The sequence below is a fragment of the Heloderma suspectum genome, chromosome 12 (assembly GCF_057233095.1).
Source record: "Heloderma suspectum isolate Gila_16-S chromosome 12, 16-S_ref, whole genome shotgun sequence".
NCBI lineage: Eukaryota > Metazoa > Chordata > Lepidosauria > Squamata > Helodermatidae > Heloderma > Heloderma suspectum.
Genome location: NC_139469.1, coordinates 27,891,994 through 27,904,514, shown reverse-complemented (window position 1 = coordinate 27,904,514; position 12,521 = coordinate 27,891,994).

The window sequence follows — 12,521 nt, the reverse complement described above, 5'->3', positions numbered from 1 at the left end:
GGAGAACCAAGGCTGTTCAAGCTCACTGGAATTATCTGAACTCTCTTCAAAGCTCATTTCGAAGGCTCCCATTCTTGTTTGTGCCCTGTGTTTTGGTTCACTCAAATGGGGACAGTTGTACACTTTGAGAAAGTTGTGTACTTTTCAAGCACAGATTTTGCAAACGCGAACACAAGTTCAGGAATTCACAAACATTTCTGGAGAACACGTGTTCCTGGTTTCATTTGAGGTTGCGAACAGGGCATTTTTCAGTAATTTGCAAAACGAAACAAAATTCTCATACATCCCTTGTTTAAACAAACCGCAGTTCTCCGAGTTCAAATGTCACAGAGTTTGGATATCTTTAAAAGTGGAAGCAAAACATTTTGATATCATTCGCTGGGGCATGAAAGGGGAGACAGGAAGGGGAGAAGGCAAGCCTGAGTTTCCCAGGGCCTCACCATGACTTTTTCATGTAGCAGCAAACCATGGATTCCTATTATGTCTGAACTGGACTAGTGTTTCTGCCACACTGTGATCCTATGCAGACATATTGGGGATTAAGCCCTATTGAACATATTAGGACTTATGAATAAACATGCATGGGCCTGAACTTTGTTTAAGAATGTTTTCAGGGGAACAATTAAAAACAATCATACAGTTGTGGGGGCGGGATGATTGTTTCCTTTTCATTCTTGAAGCTCATCTTCACAGTTAGGGTAAGATAAATGAATGCAGCAGCCTTTGACTCTCAGAATGTTTTTTTATCAAGCTCATTTTAAAAGCTTTCAGTAGACTGAATTAGCAATCACTTTATTAGAAAATGAAGGCTACAAACCATGGTTTATATGCAAAATACTCCACTAAATAACGTGGGATGGTGAAGTCACTAACAAAATTATAAAGCAAAAGAAATAAGGTAACAATATTAAATAATCCATCAAGAGCAGATTTAATTCTCATTAATGTCACAAACAGACAAAGTGTTTTGAAGGAATATTGGCAAGTGCCTCAGCAAAGATCAAAAGTCAGTCACCTTTATAGTGAGAAGAGAATGCTTGGTCTCTGAAAGAATTCTGTATTCTTCCATTTCTTTCCTCTTTTTCCTTTTTAAAAGGGCTCCTAAGATTTTTCTGTACTCGTCTGAAGTGATACTAGTACTAATTATTTATCAGAAATGAATGGTCATGTGTCAACACTGTCAAAGTTAACACAGAAAACATTGATACAGAGGATCCTCCAGCCCACAGCCTGAAGTATAACAAGTCCAGGGAGCAGGAGTGGAAATTACCATGTGGTTCTGTTGCTTGCATGAAGCTCTGGACTTCGTAAGCTGAAGGTCACACTCACAGACATACCCCAGAAGCACAATACCCAGTTGAACAGTAGCAGAAACAGCTAGGAATGTAGTGTAACTAAGGCCATGGTAACCTGACCCTCTCTACCATTTGAGTGTGAGAAATATGCTGTGACCTCCAGCCCTAAAAGAAGGAATTCTCAGACTCATGTGGCCCTGGTGGTGGATTCTACAAGAAGCTACTTTATACTTAATCAGATCATTGGACCATCTAGCTCAGTATTGTCTGTATGTTATTGGACCCCATCATCCCTGTGCATTTTGCTGTCTGGAGCTGAAAGAAGCTGGAGTCCAACAACATCTGGAAGCCCTGGTCTACACTGACTGGAAGGAACTCTCCAGGGTTTCAGACAGGCATCTTTCTCTGTTTCTCAGACCCTACCTGCCAGGGACTAAAACTGAGACCTTCTGTGTGCAAAGCATGTGATCTATCACTGAGCTATGGCTCTTCTCCTGTGTAGATATAAAGAGAAACCCACATGCCACCTAAAAGTCATCTGAAAGTCAAAACTCTCACTAATTAATTTAACCACTACCACTTTGCATCTATGTTCATTTTCTATCTCTGATCAGTTTTAGTGCATAATCCAAATTTGAACACCAGATTACAATTTTAGTAGACAATAATTCTCCCAGCCCCTCCCCACTTGCTTTAAGTAAAACTAAGCTAATCTATTTTGATAGAAGAGCACTCTTTGGAAGTAGCTAGTGAGTCTCCCAAATATGAAGGAAATATGAAGCAGTAAAGCAGTAACCCAAATGTCAATTACTTTACCAACAGTGGACAAATTGCTGAAGTGCTAACACAATTTAAGCACAATAATTAGATAAGAGGACTACAGAGAGTGGCTGGTGACAGAGCTTCTGAGATAATAGAATCTAGTGTCCTACTTCTTAAATATTAACATCATTCTGCTTCACTCAATCGGTTTATGGTAATTTAAAAAGGGCAAAGCAAATTCTTTTTATTGCTAATAATATTGTGCTGCTGCAGTGTTGGCTTTGAAGGTTAGCAAAATTTATCGGGTCAAAATTCAATTATACATTATTATATATTTTATTTGTTTCTCTTCTTCCATCGCTTCTCTTGTTAAGTCTCCCTTTCATGGCAGATACTTAAAAGTGCTTATTAGGCAACCCCCTGCCACAACCCACTTTAATTGTGTACCGGAATACAAAACAGCATCCATGATCATCCACTGCATTCAGTCTAGTGGAACAGGCTTCCACATCCACAATGACATACTAGCTTCTTAATTAGAGGAAAAGCAACTTACTAACACTTTTGTTGCCCCCATTAAAAGGCACTGGGGGCACCAAATAGAGAATTTACTTAGAGTGCAATCCTAACAATAGAGACTATACAAAGCCCTGCCGGCAACAGCCAGGAAAGGCGGAAAGAGGATGGAGGCTTTTACAGCCTCCCATTCCTCCTGTTATATTTACAGCTAGGCAACCTTCTGAGCCCTCTAGCTTCCTTACCTTCAAGAGGGTGGTGGTAGGTGACAGAAAGGTTTGTTGTGGATCCAGTGGATCCATGCCTCTCCTCCCCATGCCCACTGGAACTCTCCCTTTCCCCCTTTTCCATCCTGTTATGAGATTGCTCTTGTGACACCTCAGAAGAAAAGCCACTGCAGTGCTTTCTGTGGCCACACTCAAATTCCTGCCCCTGAGGTTGTAGCTGTGTCTCTGCCTCAAGGAATGGGAATCTGCACCATCCTATGGTTCCCCTGAGAAGCCATAAGATTGCTCTGCCTGGGTAGTTATAAGTGATGAAGGGGTCACCCATCAGATACTGCTGGAATGCAACCTCCATTAGTTTGAACAGGGCTTGTGATGGGTTCCCATGGAAGTATCATTTAAGTGGATGAAGGCAGTCTTTCAGCAATTACCCATAGAGGACTTGCAACAAAGTTTTTTTGCGTTCCCCTTATTTTCGCCATAGTCTACGTAAATGTTTACGTAGACTAGACGTGCCAAAATAAGGAACGCAAATGGCAGCGCCCATGGGCACCGCCATTTGTGTACGCACTTTTTTTTTTTTTACCCAGCCGTGATAGGCTATGTGAACATTTATGTAGCCTATCACGTTTTTTGTTGTTGTTGTTGTTTTACTGGAAATGGCGGTAGTGGCATCCGGTCGGAAGACCAGCCGCCGCAGGCGCCGCTGCCGCCGCACCACCACTGGAGCCGCCGTCGACAGGAAGATTCGCCCAAGGTAAGTCCTGTCCCGGGGGGGGGGGGGGCAGACCATTTCGCTACCGATTTCAGGGGTCAAATGCGCTGGCATTTGCCCTCCCCGAGATTCGTGGCAAAATTCTCTGACATCCCTAGGTATTTCAAGGATGATAAAAAGCACACAGGAAAGTAAACTTGATAAGTAGTTCAATTAATATAATAAAAAGCCTAACTGGGACCAGTAGGCTTTCTTGGTTATACTTTCCAGATGTAAAGACCATATAGTGAAGCATTTTTGGTAGATAACTATTTCACAGCCCATCCTGTTGGAAACTTATGGAGTGTTGAATACCCAATATAAGCCTCTCTACATATTACACTTCCAGTTGTACAATCAGGGTGGTGTTAGCACATGGTATACTTGGATTGATGCTGAGGCCCCAGCAGGAACCACTAGGGATGTCGTGAGTGTCCAGCTTGGGCTCGAGGCCTGGTGAGACACCACCAGCTCAGCCTGCCAGATGCCAGTCTGCGGGTCCCCACACTTGCCCAACTCGGGCACATGCCAAGTCAGGTAAGCATGGGGATTCCGATCTCTCACCAAGCTGCAAAATGGTGGCTCATCCTTTTTCATAAAGGCTAATTTTACACAAAAGCGGCCATAAATGGTTATTTATGCCTGTAATCTTGCGTAAATGGCCACTTTATGGCTGCTATTTGCATAAAATTGGCCTTTACTTTTTTTAAAAAAGGCCAAGCCACCAGTTTTACACAAAATGGTGGCTCAGTGAGGAATTGGGCAGCCAGCCGCACACCGCTCACTTGCAGACCACCTGTCAACTCCCTGTGCAGCCACTGGAGCTCCAGCAAGAGGTCCACAGCCTGGACCATGGTGAGTTTGCCCATCCCTAGGACCCACAACTGAGGCTCTCCATGACCACCTAATCAACACTCAGTGATGAGCTGCAATTTTAATTTCTCACAGTACCCCTCTATTCTGGGGCATTGTGGGAAATTTAAATTTCTCCATGTGTGTGTCTGGGAGCTGCCATTTTAAATTTCCAGCAGTGCCCTGAAGTGATTTTCTGTCAGGGACATTCTAGGAAATTTAAATGGATGCTTTCCACCTGAGGTGCTGGTGATAACGCTACTGTCAGGTAAGCTTGCCAAGTGCTCATTAATGTAGGAGAGAACCCCCTTGAACATGGAGCTGATCCTGTGTACAGAAGTCTTCTGTAAACTACTGAAATATAAATTATGAATGTCAAGAAAAATGGACATTACACTCATCAGGATGTTTACGTATTTATATTCCACTTTCTACATAAAATATTCAAAGACACGAGCACTCTCATTTAACAAAAAAACAGATAAATTTTCAAATCATCAAAAGAAACATATCAAAACATGAATGATTAGCAGCATCAATAAATCATTATCAATTAAATTCCAGCAAACAGAGTAAAATGCTTGCTGAAATAAATCAGTCTTCACTGCTTGTAAAAAACCAAACGAAGATGGAGCATGCTGGATTCTCCCATGAGGGTGTTCTGCAAACCCAAGTACCAACACAAAATAAGCCCTGCCTCTGATGGCTCCGAAACATACCTCTAGTGGTAAGTAGGGGTGGACGAAAGTCACTTACCTTTTCTCGCAGCTTGTTCGCGGTGGGGGGGAGCACTTCGCTGCTCCCCCCGCGAAGTTCAGGCCGGGGGGGGGAGGCTTCCCGCCTCGCCCGGCCGAAATTCAGGCCGGGGGGGGAGGCTTCCCGCCTCGCCCAGCCGAAATTCAGGCCGGGGAGGAGGCTTCCCGCCTCGCCCAGCCGCGAACACGAAAGTAAAAAAAAAAAAAAAAACAACGTCCCCTGATAGGCTACGTGACGATTCACGTAGCCTATCACGGCTAGATCTGGAAAGTCAGCCGTGATAGGCTACGTGAATCGTCACGTAGCCTATCACGGGTGACTTAAAAAAAAAAAAAAAGCGCGTACGCGAATGGCGGCCCCCATAGGGAGCCGCCATTCCCCTTCCTTATTTGGTCGCTGTAGTCTATGTCAATGTTTACGTAGACTACGGCGAAAATAAGGGCAACGCAAATAGCGTTGCCCTTATTTTCGCCGTAGTCTACGTAAACATTGACGTAGACTACAGCAACTAAATAAGGAACGCGAATGGCGGCTCCCTATGGGGGCCGCCATTCGCGTACGCGCTTTTTTTTTTTTTTTTTAAGTCACCCGTGATAGGCTACGTGACGATTCACGTAGCCTATCACGGCTGACTTTGCAAATCTTGCCGTGATAGGCTACGTGAATCGTCACGTAGCCTATCAGGGGACGTGTTTTTTTTTTTTCTTTCATTGCAATGGCAGGGGCGGCAGCCGGTCGAAAGACCGGCTGCCGCTCCCGCCCCGCTCGAACACCGGACGAACCGCCAGCCGGACCCGCCGCCGGGAGGGACATTCAGGGAAGGTAAGTCCCATCCCGGGGGGGGCGGGGGGCGGGGGGGGCGGAGGATTTCTCCCCGAAACTTGTTCGGGGGGCCGAACACGTTGGCGCTCGGCCCCCCGAAGTTTCAGGGAGAAATTCTCCGCCATCCCTAGCTGGTAAGGTGATACAAAGCTCCAACACCGAGTTTAATGCTTGGGCAACTTTGACCTGCGTAAAATGTAAAAGTGGGCTTTAGTTGTTTGATGGAGGCATCTTTACACTCCTGCATCTTTACACTAGGGATGTACGGATTCCCCACCGTCCATTCCAGTGGGGAATCTGCAGGGGGGGGGGAAGCGATCCGTTCCTCCCCCCCGGAATCCTCGCAGAGCGGCTCCGCTCCACGAGGATTCCACAGGACCAAGGACTGCCCCGTTCCACCGTCCGCATGCCCCAGATTCCCCCATTTTTTTTCGGCTCCCCAAACGTACATAAATAATTCCGTAAATACCGCCAAAAAATCCTTTTCACATGCCCACCATCGGTCTCCGTAAGCCTCGGGTCATAGGGAAAATGCCTATTTATTTTCGTAAAAAGGTAAAGCCCTTCACAGGGATTCCCCATGTAACCTCCGGTCACCTGACCTCACCAGACCTGTCCTGACCTCACCTCACCTGACCTCACCTCACCTGACTTCACCTCCACAGACAATAAACAGAAAAAGATGGAGGATTTCTGTGGACTTTGCAACTCAGCCCCAGCAAAAGAAAGCCTCGAGTCACAGGGAAAATGCCTATATCGTAAAAAGGGTAAAGCCGTTTGCGTTCTTCTTCCGTTTCCGATTTACGGATTTCTTTTCGTGATTATTTTTGTAAAATCCGCCATTCGGCGGGCAAAAAAAAAAGGGTCCGCGTGCGCTCTGGTCCAGGTTGACCGGGCCACCTCGTTCCAAGGAGAATTCCGGGGACTCAGATTTGTCAGAATTCTATCCCATTTAAAATCCATGCGGAATTCTCTGACATCCCTACTTTACACTTCTGATTGTTCTTCTCCAGAACTGCTATACAATTTCAGGCAGCTATAAAATCTTGTGGGTAGCCCTTTCATTGGCCAGAGAAATGCATGGCTCAATGGAATTTAATTGTATTTCTCTTTTAATATCTAATGTTAACTTAAATGTTATGTAATGTACATTTCATATGCCCTGAGCACTTATGTTGGTCTGAATAATAATAAAAAAGTTTGAAGTAATGGAGTGGGGAAAATCTTGAACACACATAGTAAAATTTGGTGTTGGTTGAAAATATAATTGTCTTGAATGCATTATTTATCCACAGTCATACAGAATACATAATCCAAGAGTTTATATATATTTTATATGCAAACAAATTCCTCCAGAGAAACACAAAGATTAATTAAAAGAGGACACATAAACACTCATTTGGAAATAGGTTGGAAACTGAATTTGACTTGCCAGAAAAGGGCACTGAAAACTATTATCTACCCTTAATTTGTTTAATTTACTAAAAAGTCATAAATATAACTCTGCAATAAAATACCAAAAGATACGAGTAATTTGAAAGACAAAACAAATAATTTGAAGCAATGTCATTAAGCTGTAAAATGATCATCAACAAAGATAGGCTGCAATGAATGTGCAAACCCATCCAAATATTTCAGGCATAAAATAAATTCATAAGATACTTTTCCAAATATGTCTGATAATCTCTACACATTTTATTGTGCCTTGTGGAAGAATTACTATTGAAGTAATTTAAGGATTCACATAACAGTTTTCCAATGATGATTCTCATTTCTCCTGTAAAACTGTCTCCTGCTACAGGACTGATGTTTGACATAAAATTGACAAATTTGCATATGAGTAAGATTTCCAGCCAGGAATAAATGCCAAGCTAGTCTCAGGCAGTTTGGAGCTCATTAACATAATGAACTGACTCACAGCATTATTGTAAAGAAACTTTAAGCCTGTTGTAGAATACCCATATAGATAGCATGTGCAAGATATGCAGCTACATGTATGTACATATAAGATACGGAAATGCAAATAGCTTGAGTTCAAAAAGATTGGGACTGCAATCCTATGAAACTTACCTAGCGACAAGTCCTATTGAATTCAATTAAACTTTCTTCTGAGTAAATATGCATGGGATTGTGCTGTGGTGGGTAACCTTTCTATTAAGGGAAAAGACTGGTCAAGATGCCTGTCCTGAATTATATGGGCTAAGGGCATCTCTACACCAGGCTAAAATCCTGCATTTAAAACTGGGCTTTCCACTTCCGTTTTAAACACGTATCACAATGACTCACTTTTTCACCCACTTCCTTTCCCCCCTCCCCTTCCCCCCATATTTGAGTCTTCCATTATCTTTCATTGATCTCATTCCTCTTCTTGCCGTTTTTCCTCTTTTCATGGAGGGAACTCAAGTGGAACACAACAGGGTAATTTGATAGCTCATTATCTGTGATCTATGTAAACATGGAACAAAGGACATTTAGTGCAGGAGACGCCTTGGAGGATCACGGCATCATGTAAACAGCCTGCAAAATTCCATGAGGGAGCAATCTCAATCTCAGGATAAAAGCTCCGTGTGAAGGAGCCCTAACTCAGCAGCATGAACAGTATGGGATGCGGAGGGGATGAACAACATTACATGCCTGTTCCTGGATCATTTGCTCTTATTTGTTTCTTCATTAGAAAGATTTGTATATGCTGTCTTTATAGGTAAAGCCTTCTAACGCAGCGTCCCTAAAAGAAACCTTCCAGCAACAATGAACTTCAATACAATAAAACCTGTATAAAAGCCAACACAGCAGTGGTCACACAGTTGTGGAACAAACTTCTGCTGAAGCCTGGCAAGCTGCATCATTACAAGCATTTAGGAAGCCCATAAATACCCATTTGTTTACCTTGGCCTCTTTACAAGTTAAACATTTTTGACTGCTGCTGGTTGGTTTTGATTCCTTTTTTTCCCCTTGTGTTTTAGAGTATTTTGGTGCTGTAAGTTTTACATTTAATGGTTTTAAAGAAGCCGAGGTAAACAAATGGGTATTTACGCCAAATCTTCCCCACCCGATTTATGTAGTGCATATCCTTTTAAAGGATATAAACCCGCATATACAAATACATTGCAGTTAGTTGCCCCTAAACCCCTTGGGACACTGTGGGATATAAATTCAAATATTTAGTTACTTATTTACCTCCTAGGCCAAGGGTCTCCAACATAGTGCATGCAGGTGCCACAAAACCTGCAAGACCAGACTGAGGTGCCCAGCCTAGCTGGTATCCCCCCTCCCCCTCTGCAAGTGAATGAATCAGTCAGGCACCATCACTGGGTTGTTTTCGGCTCTTCCTGAAAACATCTTTATTTCAGGAAGCCTTCCTTGACTGACCAGCCATGGTTTTTACTGGCATTCTGTTTTGTTTTGTTTTAAATAACATTTTAAAAATATATGGTGTTTTATTATTTTATCTTTTTTATCTTTTATTGTTCACCACTCTGGAAGCTGTTCAGATGTGGAGCGGTATATAAATATTGTAAATAAATAAATAAATAAGCAACTTGGAATTCTTATACATCCCTAATATTCCCAATGAGCCTGAAATCTGCCCGTTTCTGATATTAGGTAATTCAACAGCTGTTTCTTCAACCTTTTTGAATGGTTCTGTTTTTCAAACAACAATTTATCACCAGCTCCTAGAGCCAACAACAGCAGGGAGAGACTTCTTCATGAATACCCATGCCTGCTCAATCATCAGGACTATGAATCCACATTATGGGCTAATTTTAAAATGCAAAAACAACAACAAGGAAATACTTATGTATGCAATATATTGACTTCATCATTTGCTAAATATGAAACATCAACAAGTTGTTGCTAAGGGTCAGTTACCTGTAGAATGGTATTCTGGTGTTTCATAGCAGATATGCCAGTAACTCTCCAGTTCATATCTCACCTCAACCACGAACCCACTAAGGGCTTACTTAGCCATGTGGCTTCTCAGCTTCTGTTTTTGGTGGCAGGCCAAAAACCATTTCTCACATTCTGTCTGGTTCTGCCCTTGGAAGCTTTACGTAAAATGCTGTTGTCTCAATCTACTTTTGGCCTACATACGATACTAGAGAGAACATTGTAGTACAATATATTTCCACTCTGAGAATGGGCATACCTTTTCCTCTACAAGCATTTGTCTTGCACCCACATTTTAAAAGCAAACAACCTTTAAAACAAGCTAGCACATGCATATTTACACACTCTGAAGATCACAGGAGCATGGCCATATAAATTGGGTACAGTATTTTGCTACATGGTTAGATGCATGATTTCCTCTAATAGAATGCCATTGTAAGCAGCATCACATTTTCTAGTTCATGAAGATCAAATAAGCTGTAACTATAGTCTCCCAAAACTTAATAGAAAGTTCATCCAATAACTTTCAAGTTTTAAATTCTATCTCTTTGCTGTGAACCACTAGATATAAAAACATACATATTATTAGATTACAAAAAAGTCTAACCACCACAGAAACAAATGGGTTCTAGCCTGGATGTACTGCTCCTGTACCATTTTCAACCAAAAGCATATTTGGTGTTTGCAGTACAACATATTTGATTTATCTATATACAACACACTCATGACGACAATCATGCTGCTTTCTGCACATTCATTCCTCTCTGTATTTTTAAGGAGCAGTAATTTTAATAAGTCTGCCTTGCAAAAGGTAATTAGACCCATGCTAACCTACAGATATAAGGTTCAATTAACCACAGTGTTACACTGCCTAGCCTACCAGTGAAATAAGCAGACAGCTGCAGTTCTGTGTCAAGGACAATTTTGTATAGGATACCCTTGTCTTCTGTATGTCAGCTAGAGCTAAGCTGAAATTACTTGTGTTGCTACTGCTGCTGCTGTTTTAGGAACATTTTAGGCAGTGTTAAAAAGCACCTGCACTTTGCAGCAACTCCTATCACTACCACCACCACTCTTCGGGGAAATATTTGTCCATCCATTTCAATGGCCTTCATTCATAATTGCCATCAATGGCATAACCATTTTGCCAAATCTGAGGGGTTGCAACATCATCCCATTCACTGTGTGATGTCTGCTGATGGCATTGGTGATCCTACCCTAATTCTGAAGGAAGCAGAAGCCAGGAGTGTGGGGTGGGGGTGGGGAACAGAACCAGAAGAATAGCTATGGGGAACAATGGCACTGAACACTTTTTTTAAAAGGTGGAAATACTTGCACACTAAGCTTTTTCAGGAAAAAAAAAAACCCTAGTCCATACATTTTTTCTGCATTAAAGTTGAAGATGGAGAATGTTCAGCACAGTTCATCTAATGTCAATACATTTCTCATTCATTTAGGATTCCACTTTTGAGCATCCCTCTTATCTGTTGTGTTGCATATACAATACTGACAATCAATTTCAGATGATATAATTTGCAAACAAGTTAAGAGAGCAATCCTATGACTCCTAGAGATGGGGGGTAGGGGCATAGGATGGTCTGGATTCCTGGATCTGAGATCGGAAGCAGCACTCCAACCTCAAACTCAGGACTCTGAACTCCCCTCCACCTCGCAGCCAGCATGAAGAGAACTGTCCTGGCTGCCTCTCAAGGTTGCAAAGGCGACTTCAGAGGGAAGAGAAAGGGGGTGTGCCAGTGGGCAAGGAGGGGAGGGGATAGCTTACGCTGTATCCCCAGGCCTCCCCAGCCTCCTTCCTCCCCTCCCTGATGCCTCAAGCTAAACAAGTGAAAAATCCCAGCTAGCGATATACCAATCACCTCCGCAGCACCTCCTGCTCTGCTTTCAATGGCCATTGTATGCTGCCTAGAGTGGCCAGGTAGCCGGCCAGATGAGCAGCTAATAAAATCAAACAAACAAACAAACAAGAGTGTGTCCTAAGTAACAAATTCTATATGTGGTGAAAGAACAACTGTTTTCAAATAATGCAAATGAAAGCTGTTTTTTTATCGCATAAAGACAGGATCATTGCCAACTTTGACATATAAAATATAAAGAGATGTGTCCTGCCTTGCCTGTCTCATCAGAAGCCTACCTACTGTAGGCTTTTACTTACCGTATCAGTGAGCATGGGCTAAACCATTTTTAAAGGTGTCCCATGCACTAAGGGGTATGGAACCAGTAAATACAAACTCCCATCTCTAGCCAAATGGGATCTGAAGGGGCTGAGCTCTTTCCCTTGGCTTACTGTTTAAAGGACAGGCTCAAAAGAAACAGGAAACAGAGGCAAGTTGGCTCTTGCAAAGGTGAATGTCTTTGACAAAGGCATGACATGCGAGCAAGATGGAACAGTCAAGCAACAACATTGGATCAGCCAACAAGTATGGATCCACATGTCTACATTGCAACTTCAGCTGATTCAGCTAATTAGGTGACACAACACAAATTAATCCTTGACCTCCACAGCGGTACCATCAAGTGGTTTTTAAATTCTTGAGTGTCATTCTTCTTGGAAGCAGATTTTCTCCTCTGTTGCCAGCTATGAGGGAGAAATCACTGCCAGAGTGCACAATGAACTGCTGCCCTCATAAGAGG